Source organism: Mchenga conophoros, linkage group LG4 (assembly GCF_057382185.1).
Source record: "Mchenga conophoros isolate Kocher_MC1m ecotype Shallow Benthic linkage group LG4, M_conophoros_male_GT1.1, whole genome shotgun sequence".
In the NCBI taxonomy this organism is placed as follows: domain Eukaryota; kingdom Metazoa; phylum Chordata; class Actinopteri; order Cichliformes; family Cichlidae; genus Mchenga; species Mchenga conophoros.
The window spans coordinates 27,075,164-27,091,900 of NC_140529.1; the positions used below are offsets into that span (position 1 = coordinate 27,075,164).

The 16,737-nt window shown below is 41.8% G+C and overlaps 1 protein-coding gene across 5 annotated transcripts in view; it reads left to right on the forward strand.

Annotated features, from left to right (window-relative positions):
* The window catches only part of LOC146576261 (serine/threonine-protein kinase LMTK1-like), a 37,725-nt gene that overhangs the window by 736 nt on the left and 20,252 nt on the right, over positions 1-16,737 (forward strand). The gene's annotated exons all lie outside the window — the stretch shown is intronic.

Below are 16,737 nucleotides of genomic sequence, written 5' to 3' on the forward strand. Positions count from 1 at the left end.
ATTTATGTGCTTTTTATGATTTGCTTGAGTGATCACTGTTGGTAATATGCCATATATCATATGTACATGCATTTTCTTTCTTATCCAACAGTAGCATCAATAATATACCAGAGTATGTCGTGAAAAAACACAATGATCCTAAACCCTTACAGTCTATATATGGGTGGTTTTTTTCACTGTCATATCATAGCTTGGTGAAAAGAGGGTTAAAAGTTATACCTGCACTGAACCTGCATAATCCTACCTACACATACATCCCTGCAGTTGTTGTGTGCATGCATGTAGTGTATGTCTGTGCTGTGATCAGGGTGTGCGCCTGTAGGCTGACTAATACATTACAGCTATGCATGGTTCTGCTGTTTGAGGTTGCAGTTTTTGGTCCTCATTTGGATGCAGCATTTAATCGTCCCCAGCATGTCAAGTGACGGGATCTTGGCAAAGGTGAGCCCGTGTGCTGCTGCAGTGTTTTGTGACAACTGAGCAGAAAGACAAGCCCTCACACAGGATGGCAGGGCTTGAATTAGAGCAGAATAAATAACTGTGTACAAATGTAAACAGGACTAAGAGAGTCCCTGCACTGGGTGCAGTGTGCTGAGCATACAAATGACAGCACTGAGCACAGTGGCTCTCAAGTTTCAGGCTCTATCTGTCCTCCCCACTCTGGACACTCTCAGTGATCCCTGATCCGTTTCTGTCCAATTATTCCACCCTCTTCTATGTTCCCGTGACTCTCTCCATGTCTTATTTGGTGTCTCTAAGCTCTCTTGTCCTTAAGTCCAAACGTAGCACAAAAAGGGGGCTTCCATTTAAAATGAGGTTATATGTGATTATATGTCTTTCTTTTTGCATTTGCAAAGTTGTAAAATATTACATGAAGAAATTTCTGCCTTCATATACTTGAAAAATAAGTGGTGGGTGCTGATCTGGCCATCCCTGGGAATGTTTAGTGCAATATGATACAAACAAACCAAAAGAGTTCTTTTAATTTGGAAAAATGATAAATAGTTCCCAATTAAATTATGTGTAAAATGCCTGCTAAAGCTCTTGTGGGCCATCTGTAATATTGTTGCATTTGCATTTTTTCCCTACTGGAGAACACAGGTTTGTAAACCATTCCATCAGGATTATTCAGTGAAAAATATTTTCTTTCATCAGCTTGAAGCGGGAGAGCCTCTCTTACAGCTTTACATATATGAAGATTTCAGCTTATATGAGGTGGAAAGGGTGGGGTATGAGTGGGACTGTGAATGTGGCTTGTATATCACTGGAATTAAGTATGGGGTCTGGACTGTCACTCCTGTCAAAATGATCTATATTTCTCATGAGAGGAGGCCCTCACCACCGATCTGATTCCTTTCTAGTAATTGGACTGAGAATCAATGTTGCCTAGGAGATGGAGGGGGTGTGTTTTAGAAGGAACCAATCATTTCTGCAGCCACTGCTAAGGACAGAAAAATGCTAGAGACCCTTAAAGGGGAGGGACATACTCAGAGAGGAATTAGCTGTAGTCGCTGAATATGCTGTTTGCAGATTAATTAAACACACTCTCATTTTGGATCCACTAATTTGAGGGAATGGGGCAGTGAAATGAAACGATAGCCACACATACAAACTACTGGGAGGATGTAAATGTCAGATTCTCCATCATTCCACCATTTGGAGCTTTTCAAACTGACCATTTTAACAGTGTAATCGACTGTGCATGCACACACAAATTCAGCACACCTTCACTCACACAAACACTTGGTTAATTTGACATCAAAGCTAAAATTCAGGCAGCGTTTGAACTGCAGCACCCCTCGAGCCAACCTCCACAGCTGCATTTTGTCCCTATGCCCCGGGCTGTATAAGAACACGGTGTGCTCTACCTCTGCACGCTTTCACGCAAACAGTGACACATGTTCAAAAACACACATCCAGACATGAAAACAACCATGAGGCCAAGTCAACTGTCACATTGGCTGGCATTATATAAGCCATCAGCCAAGACAGACACACCATAGCAGGTTTGAATTCATCAGCCTTCACATGACTGGGTTGGGGTTCGGTCTGAGTGCAGCCAGGGGTAAAGTAGCACCCGGCTGCGCTCAGTAGAGTGTAGCATTCTGCACCAACAACTGCAGCCAACACCTGGCCTACTATTGCTTCAGCACCAAGGAGAGCGCTCCCATCAGGAGCGGTAGCAGATGTACGTGCGCGCTAACGTTTAGACCTGGCTGCATCCTTGATACAGACTAAATCTGCAGCGCATCACTGTCACTGCGAACAGACAATGGATTGATATGGAAGGAAGCACTGATACACCAACAAGCTGACAATGCAGCACTGTGGGAGGCTGTCTTTCAGCACTCACCTCTAATGCCTGGAGGTGGCAGTGGCATTGAGTGTACATGTTATAAATAGTGTCTTGGTGTACACATGTTCCATGCATGTTTCACATTGAGGAAAGCTTTCACGTGACCCACGTGACACATGGACACACTGCTGCAGGCTGTAACCAAGGCGTTGGTGATGCTGAAGGGAAGAGATTTTAAAAATGGTTTCTGTGTTTGCTCTCGAAGCTCCTCCCACTGACTGGGTCAGTACAAGCCAGTCACCGCGGACTATTTGATTATTCATCTCTTCATGTGTAACACCAAGCACTTTGGTTGCATAAGTCTTCCTCTGGGGGAACTAGAATAAGAATGAAGTGGATTTCAGCACTGAAGGGAAACCATCTATGTCTCCTCTGTGTGCTCTCTGTGTGATGATGTGGTGTGCCACAGTTGTTTAAAGCTCTGTGTGTAGTTGTTTAGGGAGGAAATACAGTGTTAAATTTTTCTGTGCACTGTAAATGTCAGATTGCACTGGTGGCAATTTAGCAACATCTCACATAACAAATGAATAGCGCTAGTTCAAAAACAAGGTTGATGTGTAGTCAGTTTTTAGAATTGTGTTATTATAAGATAATGACTAAACAGCTGCTGCTGGAATTTGGGTGTAAAGTGTGCTCATTGTGTGCTAGTGTGTTCACTGCATTTGGGTCAGAATAGGCACATGTTTAATAGAAGCAGACAAACACGGATGTGCACAAGAACCAGCTTAACTCACATTAAATTGTTTTGTACGGGAATATTTGCATTTCAGCTTTTACATTTGCACACAGTCAAAAACTATTGGGCATTCACTGCTGTGGTATGCATCACAAGACTCTGGCTGACTCTGTCATATAAAGTGCATATGGTTTGCACATGCATTAAATTTGTGTTTATCAGCCTGAGGCCTAAGTATACAAGTGTGGTGTCATGTGAGTGCGGAGTTGCGCTCTGTCAGGTCTGCATGCAGACAGCGCTGTCACTGATGACAATTTATACAATTCAGTAGCTGTAAAAGTTGTTTGACTCTAATCCTGCCATTTTTTTTACTAGAGTTTAGGAAAAACTGCATTGTATTCTCTGTATTGATAAAGACAAATGTAATTTAAATAGTATTGTTACTTGGTGTAGAGGAATAATCCTCTAAGGTTTTGTTTGACAGCTTTTGCATAGAGGACATACAATAATTTTCTTTCTGATGCGTCTTCTTTTGTGTGTAAAGCAATAGTGATGTTAGTTTAATGTTTCTAAAAGGCATTGACTCCTGTTTACATCAATTCTTCATTTCAGTACTTATAGCCTAGAGAGCAGTGAAATAGAAATGGTCAGATCATATCCACAATTGAACTAGATGATTACACCTATATATTTATCAATGCTAAGCCAATAGGAAAACATAACCTGGCCACTTTCTTGAGTCCAGAGCTGTTAGAGCTTAAATGAAATATGAGCTGTGTAGAAATTAAGTATCTTTTATATTCTCTTTCTCTGGCTAACAGGAAGAACTATTACAGTTTGTATCACTAAGCACAAAAACAGGCTTGTATACATACATGTCATAGAGGGGTTCGTGTGGTTACTTCATGATACTCTCTGTCCATTTACCTCAATAAAATCTCCGTACTTGAATATATGGCTGAGTGGAAACACATGCATCACACAATCCTCTGTTTCCCACTCTAGTGGACTCGAGAGGATAAACATATTTTCATCTCATTCATTCATGCAGCTCTCTGTTTGCCAGTTAATGATAAACTGTGAACAGCTTTTGTTCTATTTGTGAAGAACATCAGCTTTGATTCTATCGTGCTGCATAATAATTACCCCAAATTAGCAGTTTTCCTTCAAAATCTCAGCCATCAGCACACATTATAAAGTGCAGGGTAAAGGCCAGCAGAGGCTGCTAGTCCCCTCTGCAATGGTCTGTACATAAATCATAATAATGGCTCAAATAAATGAATTATTAATGTTAAATGTTGCAGCTAACACTTTTTCATTCAGTGCCCTGGTCTTGTAATTAGTCTGTCTTAAAAGATCCATCCATTATAAGCAGAGGTGATATTCAAACCCTTTTTTACAGTAGTGTGCCCTTGCCTGGGCTGTAGGCGGATGGACATGGCAGGCCTATAATGCAGATCCATAGTGGTCCTCCTGGGCTCTCACTCCCAGTTAATGACAGTTATCATGGCTCTCTGCAGGCCAGCTCATCCCTCTGCTATCTGCAGTCATGCACAGACAGTGTGACTACAGAACAGCAAAGAGGATGTAAGATGGTGGAGGATACCATATCCTGCCATTAATCATGTCATTCTGCTCCCTCTGCTCGCAACCCTTCCTTAGTCTGACATCTGTGCACATGTGTATTTGTTGCTTTCTCCTCTGTATGTTCCTGTGTTCATCCCTGTGTCATTACAGTCTTGCGATCCTCTAACTTTCTGATTTAACTTTTCTTGTTTCTTCAGAGCATTTTTATCTCTCTCAACTTGTCATTTGGTTTTCCCTTGAGAAGTCAGTCTGTGTCAAACTGCTACATCCCACTAGATGAAAAAGCAGGAACTAAGTCCAGCAACTTTTCATCCCCACATAAGAAGTCTCAAGTTGGTCCTCACATTAAATCTTGACATTAACTTGAAGAAAAGCAGCACAGAATGATCATATATTCACAAAGGCAGATCTCTGTTAATCACCTGAAACTGGAATTTTTCAGCTATTGCAATTAAAATGTTTTGATTGGTGATTTGCCTGTCACTGCTTTCAAATGCAGATGCCTCATGTGCATTTTTCTTTCTCTCCGCTATGTGATTTATGTGTGAAAGCGAATGGTATTATTGGATGCCACTTGGTACCGCCCAGGCAGGGCAGATGGAGATGCTTGTTTGGCCCTCCAGCATTGTCCTAAATGTAAATTTGGACTGTTTTCTGCTCTCCTGTCCTGTGTGTGTCTCTTTCACAGATTTTCAGCGTTTCCTCTCCGTAGAATTGAGCGACAGTAGAAGTGCATTAAGGGTGTAAAACTGGAAGAAACTAGTCTACTCTTGCATAAGTGGTGACACTTACTGCCACAGTCTAGGACTTGCTGCATTATTTTCAAAGCATACTAATATCAACTTAGTCGTTCGTACCTTTTAGAAATGTTCCTCTGTAAAATATTTCATTGTCATCCAAGATCATTTAAATGTTCTCTTTAATATCAAACGAAGTTGCAAATATTATTTCTTAATATAAGCTTCTGTATAGAAGGAATGGCTGTAACATGCTGTGCTTAGGGCCTTCCTAACACTCACAAAACGCAGTGCTTGGCCACTGACCACACACAGACTTAACACACTATTTATTTAAATTAAAACATGCCCGATCTATTGAATTGCAGCTGAAACTGTATCTCACCCCGCTCTTTCTGGAGACAGTTTGATTGCAGTGGTGTGTAGTCTGGCACGCTGCCCACCCTGCAGGCCCCTTGGTAAAATAAATAAATAAATAAAAGTGAGAGCTACCAGAGAGACCAGCGAGAGACTGAAGCAAAGCGCTAAGCAGAGGTGCACAGCGATGAGACACGGCATCTCGCAGAGGGCGAAGCCCGCAATATTGTTTGTGTGTTAGTGCTCCTCCTCATGGACCTCATTAGTCCAATGTTATTTTATGGCGCTTAGTGCGCCACCTTTACTGGATTTTCTGCGTGGGTGCAAGTTCTTATGTCTGCATGCGAATATGAACACATGGCTCAGCTCTGGCCTTCATATGAGTGTGGGAGGGAGATCTTAATATTCTCACTCTGTCCTGAATAAAATACCTCGTTTGTCCCCTGTGTGTCCCGTTTCTGTCGATTTGGAACAGATTTTTTTTTTAATGCATGATGAACATGAGCACCGTGTAGTTACCCAGAGTTGCATTTAGGCAGCAGTAGATGTTTTTTAGCTGGTGAAGTGGGCCGTATAAGCTGCACAGCAACACAAGGCTCTACCTTATTGGTTTATTTATGATATACTTTTAAAAGCTCAGTGGTTGTGCTTAACACATCGTATCCTCATCCTTTGTATACATGCATGAACACACACACAGCCACATGTACATATGCTGAGCTTAGCTTTTCTCTTTACTTCGTGCTGTGGGCCTTGAGCTTTCTACATGTCTATTTTTCTTGCTCACTCTTTATTACTTGGTATCATTGCCCGCGGTATTTCATGGAGCACGGTCAGACAGTAAGATGGTTCATCTTGCTTTCATTACTATTGGTAGACCTTATTCCTGCACTGACACTTTGAGCAGTCAACTGTTTCTGATATAGCCAGTCTGCTGTTTGTATTTCATGGCCATTATGTAGTTTAAAACCTGCATTGTCAGCTCTATGATCGTGAAGGACTCAGCAGATTTTCTTTAGCCACTGCGATGTGACATGTGCACATCAATCCTAAACCTAGTATTAGATTGTTTGACCATCATCTCACAGCACAAGCCAGAAGAAACACTGAAGGTTTCCCACTATTGGGAAGTGCAAAGCAATGCAGATGGCCTCATTCATTCTGTCTTGTTATGCCACTACATTGTTTTTCTCTTTATCCCCCCCGTTATCCTACTGCATCCTTGCCATCATCAGTCTGAATTGTGGGGGTGGCATGGTGGCTCCATCACTCCCCCTCCTGTGTTTCAGGACATTTCTCATCTCTCTTCAGTCCTAAAGACAGCTTTTTAATAAAGTGGGTATGAGCATGGATTTAAGTGCTTTATTTTCATTTTGCTGTGCAGCTGGCGAAGTAATGTGTGCTTTTCTAATATTTATGAAGAACCACGAGTTGTCGCTCAGTTCGCGATTCCTCCAAGAGGAAGTGAGACGGCTTTTCAAATGTTGCACTTTCATATTTATATTTATACCTCGGATTTTCTTCTGGGTGATCATATTTGACTTTCTGGTAAAGAAGGAAGGCTTAATAAAGAATGATCCAAATGACTTAATTTTGGCTAAATATTGAAAAGTATCCTAGAATATGACTGTTAGATTCCCAACTGGGAAGAGGGAAGCTAAAAAGGGAGTCTGCAGTCCCCTATTTACTGACCCAATTTGAAACTCCTCTTTGGCAGAGTCCTGGTGGTGAAGGGATATGCAAAGAAGTACAGACACCACTTGCATTTGGGGATTCCCCAAACTCTGTGTGTGTCCTAAAATCTCCACCTTGCCAATCATGCACTTATACATACTTATAAGTTAGCAACTTGCACTCCATTGTTCAGGTAAAGGTGGTTTGACATTGTGAAAAAACTTACCTCTACTGTCAGTATTTGGAATTTTCCTTTAATTGATTCCCAAAGCTTATAGAAAGGGTAGTAGTTTTTTATTTATATTTATTTGTTGTTTTATTTATTTGTTTTTTACTAAAATGTTACAGAAACTTGATCCTACAGTTAGTTGGTCGATTGTTTGCCCTGAACCCAGACCAGAGTTTCAGGCATACAGCAGAATTTCTTGAAAACAAACAAATAAACAAACCACAATATTTATTTGAGGAATTGCTGTGTAAAAACCTCCAGTAGTACATAGCTCACCATCCAGCACACCTTGGACTTCCTGGATATTTCATGGTCTCTCTAGTACTGTCTCGCTAGTTTTATGTACATAGACTGTACATAAAAGATGGATGTAGCCTCTAGCTCTGGTTGCAAAAATAAACCTAGTATTGTGAGTTAGTATCTCATGAGTCCAATGGCTTGACCACTAGTTCCAAGTCTTATTTAAAACAACATAATATTCATTTTTTCCAAATTTTAGTAGAGTAATTTTTTTAGAGCATAACTTCTCATAAAGTAGGACACACTGTAGAGCCAGGCTGACATGTTGCTACATACTGTACAGAACCATGCAGTGCCTTTCATTTCGCATTCGGATTGCAGAACCCACATTTCCAAACTCAAGGCTTCAAAAGAGGAGCCTGCATAAAAGAGTTTAGGATTTGTATGTCCATAGAAATGCTGATCTTCATTCTGATTGCCTTGTGCAGCATCATTAGTGAATACTAGATACTGCATCCCAGTATCTAGTAAGGAGAGAACTGTTGGAATTCAATATACATGTGAACCTTATTTTTGCAAACAGAAGTCCCAGTTGCAACTGTGAAAGGAAAAGAAATCTCCTGTCTCAAAGCTGTGTATGAAGCTGGCATTTAGCTTCTCTGAAACTGCAAAATTAGTTAGTTAGTAACAGTTGTCAGTGACATCAGCTCTAGTGAACTAAATATATATATTGTGGGACTGGGGACTGTAACCAACTGTTTATTGGTAGCAAGCAGAAACAGGACCAGTTGATCAGCTCCTGGGCTTGTACACGATGACAAGCAACTAATAGTCTTCTTTAGAAGTGACAACATGTGTATGTCTGTTTTATGTTGTGTCCTTCAGTGGGCTCTGAGTCACCGTGCCCTCTGATTCAGCATGTATCATTGCTGTTTCTGGCACCATCTGCACAGCATGGTTCCTCCCCACTCCCTCCTCCTTCCCCACATTCATCCATCAATCCAGCCCTGCCGGCACCTAAATTGTGCAGCAGTAACTTAACGCAAAATGCTAACTCTTATTCTTTTTAATATCACTTGACATTTTCATGTTGCTTTTAGAATATTTTATTGCATTTTTCTTGCATTCTAATGCACCCAACATTTTATTCCTATTTGATATAATGGGTTGTGTTTGTTGTTTTGTAATGAGGAGACAGCAGGAAATTCTGTGCAAAAGGATTGAGTAATGAATCAGTGCATGTACATATGTTTTAGTATACAGTGTAATCCTTTGGAGTAACTGTTGAGCAGATACAAATTCTGCCATAAATGTGAGAATAACAGGTGAAATGTTTAATATTGTGTTACAGAGGGAAAGATTGCATGTTTCCTTTACTTTTATGGTTTGCTTCTTGATACTTAAAACATTAGAAGGCTTGAAAAGATGGCATTTTAAGGATCATCCCCTATTTCCCTATCAGCCCCCTCACAGGCTGTGTGTTGTGGTATGTGGTGGATCTAGAAAGGGCGCTGCTTTGTTTAGTTTCATAATCACCTTCTTTTACACTTCACAAGCTCTCACATAGTGAGACACACAGACACACACACCCTCTCTCAGCGGGCAAGGCATCAGCAAAAAGGAAGGGTCATGAGGTTTACCGCACTGTAAAAGCCAATCAACTAATATGTGTTGGCCATCAGGACGTTACCATGGTGATGTGTTGGCGGGTCAGTGCCCACACATATACACTCATGCACTGCAATTCTCAAAGCAGGCTTTACATAGGAACCCTGCCTGTTTGCACTGTCCACTTCCATGTATATGTAAATGGAGGGTATACAGGGCTTTGTGGCCATGACCTCAGGGTTAAACTTTGGTTGGAGTAGTTCTGTTTGGGTTGCAAAAGCTGTCAGAGCCGGAAGAGGATGCTCCCTGCAGCCGAATGGGTCTGGACTGCTGGGTCTTAGTCATGGAGCTGTTAAAAACCCAGGTACAAGAATCACAGACCACAGCAATCCCAGTCAGCACTGGAGTATGCTTTTGTGTGTTAACATCACAGTTGTAAAGTAATAAAGGAAAATGGATGGAATACAGTTAAATACAGTTCTGCTCCTTTTCTTGAACCAGCTGATGAATTCATCATTTACATATAAAGAAAAGCTACAGGGTTACTGTAAATAAACTACTGTAGATAAAATTATAAAGCCATTTAAAGCAATGCATTATCAGTGACTACAACATCTAATCCTTTTACTGAATATATAATATCTCTCTATATATAATCTAACTATAATCCTTAATTTAGGTTGTGTGCTTATATAATTTATATTTTTATGATAAGTTAAGTTTTTTCAGCCTCAGTAGGAAATTCACTATTTGAAAACGTTATTCTGAGTCACATCATAATGATGTCACCACGGTCAGTTTAATAAAACTTTCTAATGCAGAGACATTAGAAAGACAGACTCTGAAAGACATTTATTCATCTATTGCAAGGAATAAAAATCTTATCATTACAGCGTCTGTAAACCTGAAGGTTATCACCAAAATCTGAGAATTGCTCTTTAATACAGAAAATCTCTAGTTAAGAAAATGCAAGCAAGGTGCTTGTAAATGCTGTTAAAATGTTAAGTTACATAATTTCATGAATATATATAGTTTGCGTTGAAATGTCTTTATTTGAAATGTACATGTGTAAGGTGAGAGCTAGTGTCTCGTGAGAATACCCTTAACGAGAGCACACGAGACTTTTCATGGACTGCGAGGGAGCAGATGTCTCTCATGAAGCGATTTAAGCTAAAAGTTTACTAAAAGAAAGGGCAATACAAGGACTTAAGGACCTCTTTTCAGGACAAGCAGCCAACGAGGTATTTGTCATTTGAGAAATGTTTTTTATTTGTGTTTGGACTTAATATGTGTACTGTAAAGTTGCTAATTGTTTGTACTGTTCGCTCGTGACCAGTTCTCACGGCGTAATGGCGTATCGGCGTACTGGTGATGGTGAAGCTGAGGAGAGAAGGCCCAAGTAATAAACGCCCGTTTCAAAGAACCGACCTGTGTCTGTGTTGTCGTGAAGAGAGCTACAGTGAGAACTCGCCTGCTCAACACGGGTAGGAGAGGACAGGATCGCCGCGGATGACGAAACGACGCGGATCCGGTGCATCACGTCAGATAAGCAGAGTGCATAACGCATATCGGCACAGCATTAACAAGCAACGGTGGTTAGACTGAGTTAAAGCGCTAATTTTCACGTTTAAGATCAGGAGAAGCTCTACCACAAAGTGAAGTTAAGGTGGTGTGAGAAGTGGTTAAATGTGAAAATTGCAACTAAGGGACTCCTCTGTTATTCTTGCTTGCTTAATGTAGAGATTAATCCAATGTGTTTGCATTTATAGTTGTTGTACATCACAAGGTTTATAGAACAAACAAGTAAATATTTAACAAGCTCACAGGTTATGAGTAATTTTGAGTTATACAAAATCTGCTGAGTTTAAAGGGCACCTTATGTGAATTTTAAAGGGGTACTATACTGATGTGAAAACTTGAAAACCTTTAGTAATGTAAATGATAAGGATTTAAGGTATTTCTAAGTACATTTACACTGTTATTGTATATTTGTGATAAGGTGATTTTTGTTGTTCTTGTCTGTTTGAAACTTAAGTTCAGTATTGAAGTCAACAGTGTGTTGGAAGACTCATACATACATTTATGAACCTTAATTCAAATTAAGTTTATTGCAACTTTCACTTACACATAGTCCAGAAGAAATCTAGTTGAAGTTTAATAGCTGCACAATCACACTGCTATAATCTCAACATGTCTAACATAAGCAGAGAGACCTGCCATAAAGATGCTGAACAATCCGCTCAAGCTGAAGCTACTGTCACTGAATCTGCAGCAGAACTAGAGGGGCTTCGAAGAAGTGAGAGGGCGCGTACCCTAACAGAAAGGGGAAGAGCATACCAAGATGAGAGACTGAAGCACATTCAACGCAAATACAAAATCATCTATGAGAAGTGGAGGTGTCATGCACGAATAGGCAAAGAGTTATTAAGTGGTGATGCTTCTAAGGATGAGTTAACTGAGCTTATTGAGAACATCAAAAGCACCTGTTCTGATGTAAAGGTGGTTTATGAGGAGCTGCGTCAAGCGCAAACCCCTGAACCAGACCTGCGGCGCAGGGTTGATACATGCATGTCATTCTCAGAATTTATTATTCAAAGAGCAGAGAGACAGCTTAAAGGTCATGAAGCAGATAAAGATGAAGAGTCTTGGCCTGATGCTGGATCTGTTCTAGGCTCAACAGGTTCTGTTTCTAGACCACTGTCTCGTCAAGGATGTAGTTCTACCCACTCTAGCAGCCACTCTGTCAAAAGAATAGAGGCTGTAGCTGAAGCTGCTGCAACTCAGGAAGTCTTGGCAGTGTTGGAGGAGCAAGAAAGGGAAGAAACAGAACTTCAAATGTTAGAGGCTGAGAACCTAGCCAGACAGCAAGCAATCCAAGATAAACGTAGAAAACTTGCACGCCTAGAAGAAGTAAAGAAGCTAAATGCTGCTAGAGCTCGAGTGAGGGTCTATGATGAAGCTGAAGAAAACATAGAAGCAACTGATTTGTCGTATGGTAGTGAAGTACTGCCAGAGCTTAGAGTCGCTGACTCCACAGTACTTCCAGTCACAACCCATTCTCTCAATGCATCAAGTCCCCCATTTATTCCTCAATCCCTAACAGTCACAAGTCAAGCTCCTTGTCCACAACAGCTACCTCAGTCTCCTCCAGCCTCAGTGTTGAGGCCTCAAGAGCAGAATAGCTTAGATCTGGTCAATGCACTAGTAGAAGCTATGAGTGCAAACCGGCTCCCAACACCAGAGCCTGGGGTGTTTACAGGAGATCCCTTGAAGTTCAAAGACTGGCAACTGTCCTTTGAAACATTAATAGAAAGGAAGAACATCCCAAAGAATGAAAAACTGTATTACCTAAGAAAGTACTTAGGTGGCACAGCAAAGAAGGCCGTGGAAGGATTTCTTCTATTGGGCACAGAAGCAGCATATGACTCAGCCTGGAAGCTTTTAGAGAAACGTTTCGGAGACCCATTCCTAATTGGGAAGTCACTCAGAGACAAGCTGCATGCATGGCCAAAGATAGGTTCTAAGGATGCTTGCGAGCTAAGAGAATTTGCAGACTTTCTCAAGAGCTGTGAGGCTGCCATGTCTCATGTCAAGATGCTGGAGGTCTTGAATGACTGCGTTGAGAGTCAGAGGATTCTGCTGAAATTGCCAGATTGGTTGGTTTCCAGCTGGAATCGCAAAGTGATGGAAGTCAGACAAGTGAAAGCTGAGTACCCACCATTCAAGGTGTTTGTTGACTTCCTATCAAAGGAAGCAGATCTTGCTTGCGATCCAATTTCCTCAATACAAGCACTTAAGAGTGTTGAAAGCGAGAAACCAAGGCATCTACGAAGCCAAATAGTTCAAGCAAAGACTCTGACCACAACTACAACACAGAGCAGTATTACATCATGTGTTTTCTGCAAAAGGACAGGACACATCCTAGACAAATGCCGAAGTTTCACAGAAAAGACAGTTCAGGATCGTGTTAAGTTTGTACACACAGAGAAGCTTTGCTTTGGATGTTTGAAGACCGGTCATCACTCAAGAAAATGTGATAACAAAAGCACGTGTGAGAAATGCCAAAAGAGACACCCAACATGTTTGCATGACGATAAGTTCAAGGAACGTCAAAGGCCAATCCACCTAAATGCAAGTGAAATTTCAAAGGACAAGGCAGACACCACAGAAAGGACCGCAACAGCCACTTCCAACAGAGTTATTCAAGAGGGTCTAAGCACACGAACATCTTCTATCTTGCCAGTCTGGGTGTCATCTATTAAGCAGCCAGATCAAGAACTGCTAGTTTATGCACTCTTAGACACACAGAGTGATACCACCTTCATACTAGATGAAGTAGCTCAAGGCCTGAACACAAACAGAGAGAATGTCAGTCTGCGACTGTCCACAATGTCTGCCAAGTCGACAGTTATTCCATGTCAGAAAATGACAGGTCTACAAGTGAGAGGATACAACTCAGAGAAAAGGATTCCACTACCACCTGTTTTCACAAGAGAATTTATTCCAGTAAACAGGCTGCACATTCCTACCTCTGAAACAGCTCTAAAATGGCCACATCTAGAGCAACTGTCAGAAAAGATTCCACCACAGTTGGATTGCGAAGTAGGCCTTCTTATAGGCTACAACTGTCAACGAGCCCTCCTCCCAAGAGAGATCCTGTCTGGTGACGAAAATCATCCATATGCGCAGCGGACTGATCTGGGCTGGAGCATTGTTGGTTGCTCACATTCAGCAAGCGACAACAGCGATCCAATAGGATTCAGTCATAGAATCATAGTACGACAAGTGACACCAACTGTGCATCCATCAGTTCAGCTAAAGAAGGAAGTGCACTTTGCGTGCAGGACTCAAGTCAAAGAGATCAACCCACTTGACATAATTAAGACTTTTGAATCAGATTTCACAGATCACTCAACAGATGATAATCCAGTTTCTCAGGAGGACCTCCTCTTTCTGTCTAAAGTGAAAGCTGGAATAAGACAGAAGGAAGATGGCCACTATGAACTTCCGCTTCCTTTCAAGACAGACAAACCTAATCTTCCAGACAATAAACAGTGTGCAGTTCACAGGCTCAGCTCATTAGAGCGTCGACTGAGGAGAAATGAACAATATTACACGGACTATGTCAATTTCATGAATGAAATCATAAGTAGAAGAGATGCTGAGAAGGTGCCACAGTCTGAATTAGACAACCAGCCAGCATGGTACATACCGCACCATGGTGTCTACCATCCCCACAAGCCCGGGAAGATCCGTGTGGTTTTCGATTGTTCGGCACGCTACCAAGAAACCTCTCTAAATGACCATCTCTTGACAGGTCCAGACCTGACTAACACATTAGTTGGTGTGTTGTGTCGATTTAGAAAGGGTCCTATAGCCATAATGTGCGACATCGAAAAAATGTTTCACCAGTTCCACGTTGCAAGGGAACATCAAGATTATCTCAGGTTCCTCTGGTGGGATGGAGGTGATTTGGATTCTGAACCCTCAGTGTACAGGATGAAGGTACACCTCTTTGGGGCAGCTTCATCCCCCGGTTGCTCCAACTTTGGACTGAAATACCTAGCTTCACAAGGCCAAGGCAAGTTCAGCAAAGAAGCCATTAAGTTCATCCAAAGAAGCTTCTATGTAGATGATGGCCTGACAAGTGTAAGGTCGACTGCTGAAGCTATACGCCTGGTAAAGGAATCAAGAGCTCTGTGCAAAACAGGAAATCTACGGCTACATAAGTTTGTATCCAACGATGAGAGTGTGATTGCAACAATTCCACCACAAGAATATGTTCAGACCAAAGATCTAAACATGGCTCTAGGAGAACTTCATATCGAGCGAGCACTTGGAGTTCAGTGGTGTGTTGAGGCGGATGAATTTCAGTTCAGGGTGGTGGTAAAAGAAAACCCACTGACAAGGAGAGGCGTTCTCTCAACTGTTGCCTCAGTCTATGATCCACTAGGTTTCGTGGCTCCATTCCTACTTATCGGCAAACAGATTCTTCAAACACTGTGTAGAGACAAGGTAAGCTGGGACGAACCTCTCCCCGAGCACATCCAGCCACAATGGGAGTCATGGCTCAAAGATCTGCCTCATTTGGCAGTTCTAAAGATTCCAAGAAGCTACCTTCCATCAAACTTTGGTGAAGTCTCACTATATGAGCTTCACAACTTTTCTGATGCAAGCTTCAAAGGGTATGGTGCATGCTCATACCTTAGAGCGGTGAGTGAAACAGGACAGATAAGTTGTTCACTTGTCTTGGGGAAAGCAAGAGTAGCCCCTACCAAACTAACAACCATCCCAAGGCTTGAGTTATCTTCAGCTGTGACCTCAGTCCGCATTGGTGATATCATTAGAGGCGAGCTGGAGATTGAAAATGTGCAAGAGTATTACTGGACTGACTCAAAGGTGGTCCTTGGCTATGTGAACAATGATGCTAAAAGGTTCCAAACATTCGTGGCCAACCGCATCCAGCGAATAAGATCTAGCACAAAACCTGAACAATGGCGACATGTCAACTCTGAAAACAACCCAGCTGATGGAGCCTCAAGAGGATTGACTGCAGTTCAAATGCAAGAATCTAGCTGGCTGAAAGGACCCAACTTCCTTTGGCAGCAAAATCTCCCACATGAAGTGGGAATGGTGGGAGAAGTTGAGGCTACTGATCCTGAACTTCGGAGAGCACATGTTCATGCAGTTAAAGCAAGAGAACAGAATCCAATGGTAAACCGTTTAACTAAATTTTCTGACTGGTCCAGAGTGGTGAGAGCCATTGCCAGGCTCAAGAGATTTGTCAGAGAGTTTAAGGGATTTCAGTCGAGAACTAATGAGTCGACTAATCTTGAAGAACGAAGAGAAGCAGAGATCTTCATCATCAAACTCGTACAAGAAGACGCTTTCGCTGAAGACATAAAGAAAATAAGAGGCAAGAAGGAACACACTTTGAGCAGGCACAACAGGCTACGCCAGCTGAACGCTTTCCTGGACGAAACCAATGTTCTTAGGGTGGGAGGACGGCTGTCTCAGTCAGCCTTACACCATGATGTAAAGCATCCTGCGATTCTTCCGAAAAAATCTCATGTGTCAGCTCTGCTGGTCAAACATCATCATGAGCTTATACACCATCAAGGAAGGGGCATGACCATGAACGAGTTGCGCGCAAGCGGAATATGGGTCCTAGGATGTGGAAGTGTGGTCTCCTCACACATTTACAAGTGTGTAAAATGTAGACGATACAGAAGAACAACTGAGGTTCAACAAATGGCAAATCTACCAGGAGAGA